Source organism: Perna viridis, chromosome 15 (assembly GCF_037379345.1).
Source record: "Perna viridis isolate PV_CMFRI_1.1 ecotype Kerala chromosome 15, ASM3737934v1, whole genome shotgun sequence".
NCBI lineage: Eukaryota > Metazoa > Mollusca > Bivalvia > Mytilida > Mytilidae > Perna > Perna viridis.
The window spans coordinates 20,526,451-20,543,692 of NC_142459.1; the positions used below are offsets into that span (position 1 = coordinate 20,526,451).

General features: G+C 33.7%; 1 long non-coding RNA gene across 1 annotated transcript; it reads right to left on the reverse strand.

The window, feature by feature from the left end:
* Window positions 1-2,974: 2,974 nt before the first annotated feature.
* LOC148597409 (uncharacterized) lies at window positions 2,975-8,523 on the reverse strand. Its single transcript, XR_015919089.1, has 3 exons — window positions 8,266-8,523; window positions 5,415-5,482; window positions 2,975-3,579 (listed from the first exon to the last, which is right to left on the reverse strand). It is a non-coding gene; the product is annotated as an uncharacterized LOC148597409 (long non-coding RNA).
* Between the last annotated feature and the right edge of the window lie 8,719 nt (window positions 8,524-17,242).

The following is a 17,242-nucleotide window of genomic DNA, read 5'->3' on the forward strand; positions in this document are numbered from 1 at the left end:
TGCACCTGGTCCAAGATCCCAGTTTTAGCGGAGTCCGAGTTGCTCATTTGCTTTTGTGTCACTGAATCCAAAAAGGGATTAGAATAAATCATGTGCGTTAAGGCAGCAGTATTGTCATTTCTATAAAATAAAAAAGGTATGAATAATTAGTTGTCTAATCTGTAGTCTGAATGTCATGTGCAGATCCAGGGCAATATGTATATGGGCCCTCTTATGCTACAAACTGAAAGAAATTAGAGTGAGCCCCCTCAAGACTTAAGTCAGACAGCACCCTTTCAGAAAGTCTGGTAATTTCTTTTTACCATGCACTCCTTCTTTTTTTTCCTTGGGAGTTGGTTATTGATGTGTCAATACAATTATATGTCTGGTGGGGGTCAGAACATACGACAAAATGTGGGATTTTTTTTGTAATACACTTCAAAGACATTTTAAGAACTCAGTAAATTTTTGTTTATTTCAAATATAAATCTTAGCTACATGTACACATGCTACATGTTCAATGTACATACATTTTGTACATATATGTACATTTCTACATGTACCACATATATGTATCAAAGGCTGTTCCATTACATTATAGCTCAGAAACCAAATGTCCTGATGCATGTGACATTGTCGGATATTTTGTTACCAGTTTTGTCATTTTTTAAAGTTTCATTTTCAATGTAGACTGCCTTTACCTTCTCATTTCAGTGCACCACCAAAAGTCATGGCAGATACACTACTGTCAACCAAAATTTTAAATTGTCCACTCTCCACAGTGGAGTCACTCATGTCCTCCACTGTGACTACTACTCCATTTCAATAGTTTTCAATATTTATTTCTGTCAATTACTTAGATGTTATTAAACTGCTAGAACCATTAAAATACTTTGGTACAAAGGAAGGAGAAGTTAAATACAGACAATTTCTGAAATATCTCCACTGTGGAGAGTGGAGACACTGTGACTCCTCTCAAAATATCTCCACTGTGGAGAGAGGAGACACTGTGACTCCACTCAAAATATCTCCACTGTGGAGAGTGGAGACACTGTGACTCCTCTCAAAATATCTCCACTGTGGAGAGAGAAGACACTGTGATTCCTCTCAAAATATCTCCACTGTGGAGAGAGGAGACACTGTGACTCCACTCAAAATATCTCCACTGTGGAGAGAGGAGACACTGTGACTCCTCTCAAAATATCTCCACTGTGGAGAGAGGAGACACTGTGACTCCACTCAAAATATCTCCACTGTAGAGGAGACACTGTGACTCCACTCAAAATATCTCCACTGTGGAGAGTGGAGACACTGTGACTCCACTCAAAATATCTCCACTGTGGAGAGTGGAGAAATTAAAATTTTGGTTGACAGTAGTGTAGTTGAGAACATAGATTACCAGTGCTACACATGTTGTTTTGACGCTTATTTATTAGAAGTTCTGCAATATGTTTGATGAGGACCTTTAAATTTCAGCTGACCATATATTATGTACATGTACAAATGTATATGCACATGTTATTAGTTCTTTCTATGTAGGTATATTACATGTACAAATGTACATGTGTAATAAGTTAACTTGTTTGAACATATGGTCTGTTGGTCTGTCCATTCATCTATCCAAATATCTTATAGTAAATTTTATAATTACACTGTACATGTACTGATTCTAATGCTGCTGATTACTCATTGAAAAACCTGTACAACATATCGAAATTTGCAATATATACATGTATGGTTGATATCTTTTGTAGCATAGATGCACTTATAGAAATTACTCAGCCATTTCTCTTACACTAAAAAAAACTTCAGGTGCAGAAACTTTCAAAGGAGACTTTTACTCATATTGTAATGATACTTGCACATATACAAGGAACAAAGTAGTTCCATCAACCAGATACGAATGTACTGCTAATAAAGTAAACTACATGTTAATACAATGTACACTGTACATGTACATGTACTTTTAATAAGGCTTAATGGTTTATAAGTGTAAACTGCCACAATCCAGGTTTATTTTGTATAACCTGTTCAAAAATTAGAAAAGTTCCTTAGAAGTTAGTTTCGCTCTCCCCAATGTACAAATGTATATACATTTGTATTTCTAGTGAGAATTTTATACATGTCCACCTGCCTATATGATAGTGGATGAATCTATTTAAGCAACACTGAGAAAGTTCACTAGTTACTTCATGACAACTTGATCCATGATTGGTTTTTAATTATTGCCAACTTTGCTAAGATTCTACTGTTATGTACATGTTTATTGTAACTTTTTTTCAGATGGTGGTAGCAGAATATTGGCATTTGAGGCAGATAGCAGATTTGCTTTTATAAGATAAAACGATGTGTAAACTACTGAAGTTCTTCAATTTTCCCTAAATTATAAATCATCAATTAGTAAGTACCAGTCCAGCCGAGTTGCTCATAAAAAGTCAAGTCCGGGGTAGACAAACGAGGAAAGGAAAACTATGACCCGTTGAATAAATCAGTTTTCGTGGTGTTGATGGATTCACCATAACGATCCACGAGTTTATGATGACGACCATAAAACTTCTGTAGTGATGACTTCAATCTTGTAGCAACATAACCCTGTTCCAGAATCCTATTTGTTAGAGTTCTAGCGCGATACAAAACGTCTGGGTAGTTTCGGCAAGCTCTGGCATAACGTATGAGTTGTGATATGAACACTCCATACGCAGGGACCGAAGGGATAAATTATGAATGACATTAAGATTACACATACAAATTCTTCGTAGGATGCAACTATGAAATTTCATTGCGGTTTAAAATATATGACATTGGACAAAACTGACCAGAATCAAAATGGCTACATTTTGACTCCTTATTCATGAATATACCACAGTATTTTCTGTTCCAAAATGTAGGAAAGTTTCAATAACTTAAAAACCTAAAACAAGAAATTTCTTTAAAAATATACAGACCATTTGACCATCATAACAAACAATTGTTAAGTTTATTGAAGAAAGGGTTTTCAAATTACAGTGTGACATGTAAATGCTATGGATGGACAAACAGACAGACATGTGAATACATGTACCATAATATAACCTGTCTTATATAGGCTTATGAAAAACAATTGATTTTCCAGTCTATACATTTCCTGTACATGATTCTAAAACGGTGGTTCCTTAACCTTTACAACTAAAATCTGGCAAATATTCTCAACCTATATTTTGAATGAGATTCTACTTGGTACTTCATTTGAAAAAAAAAACTACAGACAAGACTATACACTGTATATATGCTCGGAATAAATATCTCATATTTGAAGTAGATTAAAATCCAGTATATACTGGTACATGTATCCCGGTTCGTACCAGTACATGTTAGGAGGTAGACCTAGGGTAAGGGACATCACTCTTGAAATCGGTGATATGTTTGTATCATATTCAATTTCACATAAGCCTTTCAAGCTTTCCTTTGAATCAGCATGAAATCAGTCCATGTTACTTTGATGAGATTGATGTAAAAAAGGTGAATACAAACGTTCCATTGATTTGTAAAAGTTGTGTCCCTTAGGTCTATATCCTTAAAGTCACATTGTCTTGCAGCTCATTCTTTTGACACCTTTCCAACCTAAAAAGAAAAGACCAAGAAAACCAGCATCAGTTCATGAGTTGGTTATGATAAAACCTTGAAAAAACTTCAGAGAGCAGTTGGTAAAAGCAGCATGTCTATAAAAAATATCATGAATACGTATTTAATTAGGCAGGAATACACTAAATGATTTAAAATACCGGTATAATGTACAATACAAGTGTAAGACATACCATCCCAAATTTATCAGTAGCAGTTTAGAAAATGCAGCAGATATGAGTAGTGTTAGTGAAAAAAAGAACAAAAACATAAACTTGACCATGATTTTATTGATCAAAGGTCATCATACGGTTATGAATTTGTGACACAATATACATGCCTAAGATCTATGACCTTAGTATTAACATGAATCAAAGTGCTGTTAGCACTGAAGATTTTTGGTTTTTGTAAAAATACATGTACACATTTAGTTTCAAAGAATATGAAATGTAAAAAAAACTAATGATAAATTTGTAATGATGTAATATAGAGCAATGATTTCTTCCTTAAAAGTTGAAACAGAACGTAAATCTTTAATAATGATTTCAGAGATATGCATGCCTGTTTACCTTTGGGACAGTTCATGTCGGAGATTATCCCCCATTGACACTGTCTCATGTACATGTTTTTACATACATATAAAAGCAAATTTTTCATGTAAAAATTTAATTATTTCATACATGTACTTTTCAAAGAAAATATACTAATTTTAACAAAAACCTCCCTTAAATCTTACAATTTTCATGTGGGGGATTCTAAATTTTTTCATTAATGTGGAGGGTTAACAGGTATGGATATAATTTGTACAGTAGTTAAACAGTACCCAACTCCACAAACATTTATAAATTTTGTTTCATTTCACCTATTACACAATATTTTAAACCTGTCTAAAAATTAGTTTGCAATTACATTCAAAAACTCTGCTTAAAGAACATAATTTTCTAGATGTACATACAATTTACCAAAAAAAAATAGACACTTTTGATTGGTTTGAAATGTCCCGCCCAATTTCATTGATGTTGTAGCAGTTTTCCACTAATGTGGAGAGTAAACAGGTCTGCATATAATGTGTACATTTGTTGATCAATAGTTAAACAGTACTTAACTCCACAAACATTTACAAATTTTGTTTCATTTTACCTACTACACAAGATCTTAAATCTGTCTAGAAATTAGTTTGCAATTACATTATAAAACTCTACTTAAAAAGAATTTCTAAATGTACATACAATTTAAAAAAAAATAGACACTTTTAATTGGTCTGAAATTTTCCGCCCAATTTCACTTTGTTAAAATTTCCTGTTATCAATTATAGAATAGAATATATAATTTTGAAAATCACAGTGCCCATAAAGAGCATGTAAATCAAGTAAAATGATTGATGTAATTAAGTCAACAAAAACAATTAACACAGTAATATTCATGTATCAAGATTTTGACTGATAAGTTAAACAGAAAATGCTTAATACATTAAATGATTCTTGATACATTTTGCAGAAACTAAATTTCCTTTTAGCATGGGAATTTCCTTTTTGTCAAACCAAGAAGTCCCAAACTCTTTATTTGGTTTTAAGCCTAGCCCTTAAAATTATTCGAAGAATGATAGAATATTACCATTAATAATTCTGCTTGAACAAGTGCCAGAAACATATTTACTGATTTTAAAAGAGATATTAATTTATACAAAAGAAATTACATATGGACTACATTCTGTGTATTTTTTTTCAGAAAAAATAGGAAAGTTTCTGACAAGGAAAAAAGGAAAAAAAAAAACCAAAGAGTTGAAATTGAAAAATCATTAGCCTCCCTTCTTTGAAAAAAAGTTGAGACTTTACCTTGTTGTATTGCATGTCTACTGGTCTTGTTCCCTTTGAGTCAATCATAGACAGCCTCACAACTAGACCTTGAATTAAAAAAGACAGAAGCAGTTAAGAATAATGACATACAAAAATTACTGGTTTCAAGCCATCAAGGTGTTTGCTTGAATATGCATGTACATGTATCTACATCGAATGCATATTAATGCTTTATGAACATTTAATCTGGTAATCACACAATGTTTTTTTTCCAAAATTTATTTCGATAACCAATTATTTTTACCAGAAAAACTGTGAGTAATACTCACTAAATTGAACCAGGGCCCCTCCCCTACTTGTAAACATGCACTTTTTGACCTTAAAATTGAATTTTACCAAATCTGAAAAGTGAGTGCACAATGTGTAATAAAGATATTTTTAAAAACCTTTTTTATACATAAGTGTCTTCCATATGGACAAAAAAAAATGCTTCAAGGAGACGAGCGCAGTTACATATGCAAGCAGAGGAAGTTGAACTCTGAAGTCTGAACCTATCATTGATATACATGTATAATTGTTGCTTGATACAGCTAGACAAAAAGGCGTATAAAACTACAGATTAGGTTATAAATTTTATGTGTAATGTTGTAAAAATAGCTCAGTTCTTCATGTAGGTCTTTCTAGAATAGTAGAGCACGCTTACCCTGCTGGTACACCTTGTCCATGCTCCCAGTTTTTATTTAAAACTCATTTACTTATTGTTGCTTTGTATTTATTATTTTGGTGTTATTTTATGCTCTTTGTTGTGTGTGTCTGTTTTTCATGTTTGGTTTAAGTCCTCGGATTACAATCTTTCATGCTAAAATTTGTAGGAATGAATTTCTCCATAATAAGAGGTACATATCTCCAAAACATTGTAGATGTATGTATATTAACACTGTGCAAAGTTTGAATTATATTGGTATAATACTGTTTTATTTACAATACAGATTACACAAAGTAGGAACACCTACATGTATATAAAAGTGAATGGAAAAATGGACATGCTTGAGCAATTACATGTACTAAACTTACTTAAAATAATAAACCGTAAGATTTAAGACCCTGAGTTTAATAAGTGTGCTAAACTGAAAGGCTTTGAAATAAACATGCTTTAATGAAACCAAGAAAATACAAAAAAAAATATTCATTTCCCTTTTTCCAGCAACACATTTTTCAGTACATGATGTACATATAACTTAGTAATGGAGCTCCTAAAAAATAGATTACAAGTATCTCTATTTGCACCAAGCGGCCACTACTATCATATCTTGAAAATACTATACAAATGTACACACATGTACATGTATACTACCATCGACATAAATTTTATTTTCTCCCTTTTTCACAAGAAAAGTGGAGTCTGTCACCATTTTCTCTACTGCATCTCCACTAAATTTAAATCTGAGAAAAAGTACTTCATTTCAATACTTTTCTTTATTTTTTTCTGTATATAAATGTAACTCAAATGATTTTAAACTTTAAGAATTACTAAATATATATTGTCATGTAAACAAAAGAATTACAGGCATATTTCAAAATTTGAAAAAAAAAGTTCTATATTACGCCCTTATACAGCCACATTTAGTATTATAAATTCCACTGAATAGTCAGGATGTAGATACAATAACATCATGTACATTCAAACAAATTGTTTTCAATAGGTATAAAAGACATCCAATACAATCAAGTTTCAGTATGTTAGACGTGAACATTCTGTACTTGTACATTTGGTACTACATACATTGTACATTTGTACCCATAAACGTCAATAAATTTTGTATGTACACGAATATGGCTCTCATTTTATGGATAACATCTAAAAGTACTTCATCCATTGGCATCTAAAAGTTTTCATCCAACATATTTGTAAACATTTCATGTACATGTATGAACAGTGAAACTGCATGTGTTACATAAATGTACATGTACATGTAGGCTTCCGTGATCTTGACATTCTGCACTGACTTTTTGTGGTGCACTAAAATGAAAAAAGCAAAAATGTGGAAAGGGCAGTGACATGTAAATTTGATATGAAACTGTAGATTGACAAAACATACATTGTATCAAAATTGTAATCACTTTTATCCTGGATTGGCCCTGTTTCCACTTTATTGGATTAGGCAGTGTTAATCATAGTTTTGGAAAGCTCATTTTGTTTCCATCTGCATGCAGCGTGACTGTGCTTTAAAATGAGACTATCTGGTATACATGTAGAGTTGGTAAAAAATAATGACTGGACAGCTTAAAAAAGAGGTCAAGAATTTCTCTACCCATCGTCAGAGCAGAATTAATCTATAGTGCTTTATTTTGTCTGGATTCTAAATAAGAATAATGGCTCTCACTATCATTTCTATGTCGACCACTATTGATTACTTCCGGTTTACGGCCAAACAGAGGCAAGAAATTGTAAAAAAAAAAACGTTTTGTCACATGTGTGACTCTTCCGCGGAATCCTGACCTACCACTTGTGACTGTAACAAACCTTATTTGGCCTTCACAGTGTAACAGCTGTCGGATGAATGTGCTTTGGTTCCTGTTCTGCCTGTTGAACCCCAAATATAGCAAAAAATGACCATTTTCAAGTGGCAGACCCATTTTCCCGCTTTGGTCCACGACCCTGCTAGCACCTTCTCACCCCATCCCATGATCACCCATCTTTAAATTGTACAGAACAATCAGCATCAGTACCATTGTGCAACTCCAAATGTAGCTTAGGTCGTTATGAAAAGCTTGGGGTTGCAGCCAATGCAGGGCAGATGATATTCTCGAGGAAACCAATATGGACACACACACACACACACACACACACATATATCTGTAAGATCAAATGCTTTCCTAAAGTACGTACCTTCCATTCCTTTCAAAATTCCAAGATCTTTACGGGGTCCATAGTTTTCTCAGAAGTCAGATTGTCGAGCTGTCGAGTCTTTACTGCATAATGCCGAACACAAAACTGACATAACATTTGATATTTTTCTTACATATCCAACAAATAAAACATGATAAACTCCGTCCGTAATGAGTCATTTAACTTCTTAATATTATCCTGCTGACCCCTAGTTTCTGGATTATTGTTCAGTTATAACTTACACCATTACGGAAGGAAGTAACATTTGTATTTGGAGCATTCGTGGAAAACCCATAATTTGTAGCTTCGGCACATCCCAGGCATACCAAAGCCGAACGTTATGCGTGGAATGACAATTTGTGATTTCGGTACATTCCAAACCCGGAGTTACAGATTTAGACATTCCAATTCCCGGAATTACAAATTAAGGGCCGAAGTTATATTTTTTTTAACTTGAAAGTTAGGATGGAATAAATAACTTCGGGGTGAATTTGTAATTCCGGGGTAAAATTGGGATGCCGAAGTTACAAATTTGCTTGCATTGATACCTATGAAAAAAAATTGTAACTTCGTTCGGGGTGGGGGTCCACTCTGGCTTTCCTTCATATAGATGTGTCAAAGTTTTTAAACCTTATTTTAGCTTTTCATGTCAAAAGTGTGCTAATAAATGGATTTTCAACATTTATGGTCTTTTCTCCAAATTTAGATCTTCAACTAGCAAAATTTGAAGTGAATATTGACCTTTTGCTCCAATATTTGAGGAACTTCGATGACATCTAGAATTACTATATTTATGTTTTTTAATTCTGATATATTTTTTTCTTAATATTTTATGGGTATTTTTCGTACTTAAATCTTCTACCAGCAGAATGTGATGATGTTTCAAAGCTTTTAGCGCTTGCTTTTGCTTTTTTTTGTCAAAAGTATGCTTACAAACTGATACACACACAAACAAACTGATTGTTTTTTTTATTTTTGCTCCCATTTTTCAGATTTTCAAACAATGTTTGAGTTATCGCACTTGCAAGATGTGACAAATTAGGTTTAAAACTTCATTCATGTTATACATGTAGCTCTTCATCCAATATAGAAGTTTAGGAAGGAAAACACAGTCATCAAGCGTACTTAAATTGCTATCTTTCTCTTTATTGGTAATTTCCATTTTTATATATCTGACCCGGAAAATTTGAAAAATATTCACAATATTTAACACCTATATTTTTCATTTCAAACGTAAGTAAAAACTGATATAAAAGAAAAGAAGAAAAAAAAAGTGAATGTTTACTTTTTGTTCTTATAGTTGAAGTTTTCAAACAATTTTAGAGTTATCGCAATAGAAAAAAAGTTACAAAGTAGGTCTATATGCATTCATTTTATAGTGTTTCATCTAAATTTTAAGTTTTCAGATGAAACAAGTGTTCGCACTCATCAAAGAGAATAAGACGTCAAATATACCTCTTTGTCTGACATATTTTTGGATTATTTTATCGGTAGTTTTCCATTTGTACATATTCAAATAAGAAAAATTGAAGAGATTTACAGTTTTTTTGTGTACTTTTTATTGTTGAAATTTTGTATTTCCTGTCAAACATATGATAACAAAATGCAACATAAGAAAAGAAACAGTGAAAATTGACTCTATATATCAAAATTCTGAGTTATCCCACTCGCAAAAGTAACAAAATGGTCCATATGAATTCAAATTGTTGCTTTTCATCGATTGTGATGTTTTCAAAGACAATGTATTGGTACAGTCACACAAGAAATGCATTTTTGTTCTCTTTAGATTTCACATCTTAAAGATTTATAGGCTAATATTGCATTTTTGAATTTTTTAGGGGGCACAACTTTTAGATACTGCACATGTACATGTATGTTTAAGGTCATATTACTTGTTAATGCTTCATTTGAATTTTTGAGTTTGAAAGAGTAACCAAGGGAACCAAGGTCATAGCGGTAATCAAAGAGTAACCAAGGGAACCAAGGTCATAGCGGTAATCAAAGAGTAACCAAGGGAACCAAGGTCATAGCGGTAATCAAAGAGTAACCAAGGGAACCAAGGTCATAGCGGTAATCAAAGAGTAATCAAGGGAACCAAGGTCATAGCGGTAATCAAAAGAATGTAATCCAGGGACAAAGACCAGACATGGAAAACAGACATACACAACAAAGAACATAAAGTAACTAACATTATACATACAAAGTAACAAAAGTAAATGAGCAACTCGGACTCCACTAAAAAGTGAGACCAAGGACCAGGGCACCGCGGTAGAGTAAGCGTCCTCTGCTTTTCTAGAAACACCCACCGAGTTGCTCATAAAATAGTTGTCATTGAAGAATTAAAATTTTTGGTAAATTTGCGAGTTGTTTAATAAAAAAAAATATGAATCTTTGCAATATAACAAAAATGATGTGATGAAATACGTGTACGATCGTTTGTCCCTCAAGATCACTCCGCGCACGTGTGTGAATGCAAGACAAATAGTTAACATTTGGGAAAGGTTCCGACAAAAGCGAATTAATGTGTAATTAAAGATTAACGAGAACTGCAACAACAGACGGATTTGAATCTTATTACAGTTAAGTAGATTCGGTTTTTCTGTCAGTGCTTGAGGTAGAACAGTTCTCGTAGAGCGGGCCCTTCTGACAGTTCTAGTGAAATTTACAACCTTATTATAAATAATTGGGGCGTATTTTATCGGCAAAACTATATCAGGGGTCGTATTTTCTATGAAATAAGTATGGACCTTGCTTTTACAGGCAGGGTTAGATGCAACGTAATGTAGTCTTGACTTAAACAAGTGAATGGGAACCGGTCGCGAAAAGGATGCTTTAGGCTTTTCTTGACTTTGAATTATGCAAACGGAGCATAGGTGAGAGTAAACCAGGATTTCAGGTTTGGGAACGTAAATAAAATTAAAGGCCACAAAAGCCGAGACGAGGCGAAACAAGTATCAAATGAAGTTTTTCGTTAAAAAATAAACAAATAATAAATAAAAATACCATATTAAAAGGGTCAATTTCATCCTAAATTAGACATAGACATAAGATGACTTCTTCAGAAATTCATCTTTATAACTGGCATACATGTTATTAGTCATTGTTCATCAAACAATGATATCATAAGTTTCCTTATCATACACAATAAAACATCCTGTTAATATCGGTAAAATGCATTTTCAATTTAAGATTTTACATCTATGGCCCCGGTTAAAGCAACAAATAGGAAATTAAATGTTAACTTGTTAAGACAGCCAAGATAATATACAATATTTCTTCAATGTAAATTGTAGTTAACATTTTAAGTCTCAGTCCATGTAAGAGTCAGTCAGTCGGTGAAACACGGTATGAAAAAAAACCCGTCATTTTGATAATGTACCTTGACTATAAGCACCATCGCAATAAAGGAAAACAGATAAAAATTTCCATATCATGCTGGACTATTGAGATACCATTCTATTGAACTGCACTGATAATGAACATTTCAAGCGTTGATAACTCTGACAAAAACCTCATTTTTCTGCGGTTCTATTTAAAAAAAAATTCTGCGCAAAGCCAGTGATGCAGAGATAAAATAATGGAAATAAAGAAATGATCCTTGAGTGATATTATATTGTCAGATCGTGGGGTTTTTACGTGCATGTTCCTGTTTTTTCCTATTTGCCTGATTCTTAGAAACACTTAAACAAATTGACGAACAGCATTAAACGGAAATAAACTGCTCGCTATCAAATTACAAATTTAAGTTATTTATATTTGCATACTTTTATATGGAGTAAGATTAACCTTATTCGAAGACACAAACAAAAATTTAAACAAACCAAGTTTTATTGTTCATGTAGAGTTTTTGACCGCTTAATTTTTCTTACAAATATACATATTTTGGAGCTGAGTTTAAAATTAATTAATTCAAATCCTTCGTTATCGTGAACTCATCGGGCAATATTATCATATCTATATTCATATCTAGTCATAGTTAATATAAATTTATTCAAATCCTCCTACTTTATACTAGACTTGGAATGAGTTATTCTGTAGATATTTCTTGAAACGGAAATTTAGAAAGCCAGGATTCGAACAGTAAATAGGTTTAGACACTTAGTCCTCGGAAAGCCACTAGACAAGACATAGGAACACCCGTCTATTGAAATGAAATAAACAAAATGGCACGCTCATAGATGCAGAATGAGCAGCCCGGTGCAGATCCGAGTGTCAAACGAATAGGCCTGCAGCACCGCTAAATTTGTCATACAAGGCTACTACATAGTGCTCAGAACCCTAGCCGGGGACTAGGGCCCTCCGCCCACAGAGCAACTGGGTTGTGTGCCCCAGGTGATGGATTGGGGTACCCCAAGCGTATGACATGCTGGGTTCGTCAGGCTATAATACGGAAAACCTGACCACAAACCATAGTGGTGCACCGTGTTGGGAAAGATGCCACGTTCCTTGCAGGTTAAAGAACCCTGCTGTGGTATTCGATAGGAGTAGGAACCTTTGCGCTCCGCCACAGCAGGCTAAATTGTCCAACCATACTCATCCCTCACTTTTTCATCACTACCATCATTTCATGTTCATTTTGTCCTCCATTTCATGTTTATTGCCTGAATATAGCTGAAATATTGATTAAATCCCATTAATCAATCAATCAATCAGAATGAGCAAACCCAACTACACTACAAACTGGAAACATGAATCGGGTGCATCCGTAGGGTAAGGAGTCCAATGAATTTTATCTTTTTTCAGTGGTTTTTAGAGTACGATCAAATACCTAAACGTCAGCTGTGGGATGATTCAAATACATCGGAATCAGGAAAAAAACATTGCCTTAACGTGAATACATGAAACAAAGACCATAAACATTCACCATGTACTGGACCAAACAAAAAAGATTGCACATAATAACTGAAGATAATGGAAACATGAAGTCACACAAGAAAATCCACTACCAATAAGAACTCCCACAAAAACCAGCAGTGACATCAAGTGCGTGCTCCGGAAAAGCAAGCGTGTTTTGCTCCGCCTGTGGCACCCGCCTTGTTGCAAGTAAGTATAATCCGGTAATAATTATTCAGCAACAATAATGCAACACAGCGACAAGTATCAAACACTATTTACACTATGGCGAAATCCTTAATTTCTTCAATTAAGTACATCAGAAGTAGATAACTTGGTAATTTTGGGAAAAGCTTGATGGAAACTGTAAATCGCATAGATCTAATCAACCTTTGTGAATTCATTAAAACAATGTAGAAAAAAATAAACTTTCCACGTTAAATTCATTTCATATTCATGCTGAAATATTGCTGTTCGGACGTTAAACCCCAACAAACAAACATTTCATATATTAACTACTTGTATGTGAAATGAACCAGAATGCTAAATATTTGTATCATATATTTATACTTCTTGTATAGTTATATCTTATATTAATCATTATTTATTCTCTATACTACTGTAATTGAATTTTTTGTCATATAAAGTACTTATACACAGCTAAGGGAGCAAACAAATGTGAAATGTGTTAAATTTTGTACACTCTTAGAATAAAAGATCTGCAATATAAAATGTAAGAATAATTTCTTTTTCAAATCAAGTATAACCATAGATGAAAGCAATAAAAATGTAACTCAAGGAAGTGGAAGAAAACAAATTGATAATGGAAATAAAAAATACGTAATCGCAATTGAACAATTGAAAATCGATTGTAAGTACTTCGATGAAAATAATAACCATACAAGCCATCCAGAATAAGCATATATACTTAGTCTGGGTTCTATGACCCATAGACAAAATACTGAAAGTAATGTTTCTTTTGGAAATCCTCTTCTTCAGGACTCTGGGAAATATTTTTAGAAATTAATTTCAATAAACACAACATTCATGTAAGGATGATAATTGTAAGTATTTATTTTGTATTAGCCTATTACTTTCTACATGTTTAGGTTTTGGAATGTACATTGGAATATCCAGGAACTTAAATAAGTCATGTGACATCAACTCATTTCAATATCTTAAGTAGTCAATTAACCATCACAAAAACACGCTTTCTAAATCTATTTTGTTATCTATAAATACTTAACAAGCACTCCAGGTACAAGATGGGATTCATTGGTGAAAAGGCAATTGACATTTTGTAAAAAATTCCCTAGTAAACAGATATTAACATTCATTTTTTCAGTCGCGTTCTTAGGAGATAAAAATTATATAGAATGCACTGTAGATTTCAAAATAAAGCGAGACAGCTCTGTATATGATAGTCAAATACAATAAAATCTATTGGATTTTCAATTCTGATTATTTCCTAAAAATACGACTGGTTGGAATGAATAATTACACATTTCATAATATAGACCTATAAAACATCCCAATAAAGATATGTAGCCTTTTCGGAGGTGTAGCACATTTTTCAGGTTTCGCATGATTAATTGTTTGTTGGGGTTTAATGTCCGAGCAGCAATATTTCAGCTATATTCAGACGATGACTATGAAATTGATGATAAAATGAACATGAAATGATGATGAAATGAAAAAGGGATTGGGCACAAGGATAATGGGGTCGACAAATTTTGATTGCCACTGGAAAAAGGGAAAGATGGGTAGGGTCGGGCAATTTAGCCTCCTGTGGCGGAGCCCTATGGTTCCTACTCCGGAAGAATACCACAGTAGGGTTCTTTAACGTGCGAAAAACGTGGCATCTTTCCCAACACGGTGCACCACTATGGTTTGCAGTCAGGTTTTCTGTATTATAGCCTGACAACCCCAGCATGTAACACACCAGGGGTACCCCAGTCCACCACTTGGGGCACACATCCCAGTTGCTCTGTGGGCAGAGCGCCCTAGCCCCCGGCTAAGGTTCTGAGAACTATTTAGTCGCCTTTTACGACAAGCTTAGCGCTGCTGCAGGCCTATTCTTTTAACACCCGGACCTGCACGGGACTTTTCGGAGGTGTAGCACAGGTTTTAGGTTTTACATGATTCAAAGACTGCTACTTAAGTAGCATAGTTCATTGCAAATAGTGGTATCAAGCCAACAATATGACAAGATGTCAAGTCAATTTCAATCTTCATAGAAATGGCTTAATTAACCATAATCCTTTCTATAAGTTAATAAGCAACATCGACAACTACTGAAAGGAATTTCTGGCCTCAGTATGTCATGTTTCATTTTCACCTTTATCATTAGTTACTTTGTATGTTATTTGAGTATATTGAGGCAGCTCTTCAGCTGTACGTTCATATATTGATGTTTTAGAGCCAATTGCAGCCTGACCATTGGTATACGGGTTTTCTCGTCGTGCATAGTAGATCAATGGGTGTGCTTGGGCAGACAGTTTCACTCCGTCGGGTTGATATCTGTTTGACACGTTCACCATGCATACCTACACTCCTTATATTGTGTACCTTGGCTACAAAATGCCCATGGAATAACCTCACCGTCAAGGTTGTCGAGCATGAACAACCAATTATAACGCACAAAAAAATGATAAATGATCATCAAAATGGGGAGTGTTCAAAACTGCCTCAGAATTGTACGCCTTTTTGATCATACGTTGGAGGTTTTAAAAGACAAAGTTTAAATATAAGGAATTGTACAATTGTAGTGAAGTTGAAAAAAACACAAGCATTCAATCAAAACAGGAAATTAAGAATATACATAAAAGAAAGAAATAATCAAATATGAAAATGAGATAAATGAGTACCCTAATTGGACAGAAAAGAACAAAGATTATTTTAAATGAATGAACACATTTCCGAATCGCACTTTTAACATTCATGATATTGAACTTTATAGCTGATTAATTTTTGTTTTAAATTTATCATGCTATAATTTTAATGGACTTTTTTGTATACTGATCAAATACCCTGTTCAGTCAAAAACTTCAGCTGTATGTTTGTGTATATGCAAATGTTGGTTTTAACACGTAAGGACACACATTAACTAGAAATACTGTGAGCAAACGGGCTAAATACTAAACTTTAAATATAGATCAAACCTATTAAATGGAGCATTCTTTTCTGTCATCTTTCATACAGAAGTATGTATTTGCCCTGAAATATTGCTTGAAAAGATGCAAAAAAATTGTCTTTACATAATTGGGCATAAAACTGTAAATGGTAAACTTACAAACATTAATTTTATAAATCCTCTTCCAAAAAGGGGGGTGTAATTGGCAGGAAAATATTCTACATGTATTGAAATGTAATGGGAATTTAGTTACTTTAATATGACAAAAAAACCGTTAATTTTCTTTTTAAGATATGAAATAATGTCAGATAGTGTTCTTTTTACAGACATTTTATCGTTCGGATTTTGATAGTGAGTGAAACAGCGAAATTTTCCTACGGAATCAATGTATAATATAGTAAAAATTCGCTTATATTTAGGCCCAATCATATCGAAAGTTTGGTGACATAAATTCTTATACCCAAATCATAAGGGAGGGGGCAATATTTCAATCTCTTTATTCGTTCGTGACACTTTTTTGTAACAGTAATATCAGCTTCAACTAGAGGGAATGCTAAGATATATGGGACATTACTTTCTCATGATGGCTTGTAACATGTCCCCCCTTTTCAAGTTCGACACTCGTCTTCTCCCTGTTTATCCATCGACTTAGGGTTATTTACTTACTGAATAATTGAATTTTTTGAATTTTTCCGCTATATAGATGACGTATTATCTTTAAACAACCCTAATTTCGGGGATTTGATACATCGCATCTACCCAAAAGAACTTGAGATAAAGGATACTACAGACACTGTGAAGTCAGCCTCATATCTTGTCCTACACTTATAAATCGACGGTAAAGGAAAAGTATTGACCAAACTTTACGACAAACGTGATGACTTTTCATTCAGAATTGTCAACTTTCCTTTCATCTGTGGCAACATCCCTTCAGCACCTGTGTATGGAATGTTCATATCACAACTCGTATGTTATGCCAGAGCTTGCCAAAACTACACAGACTTTTTGTAT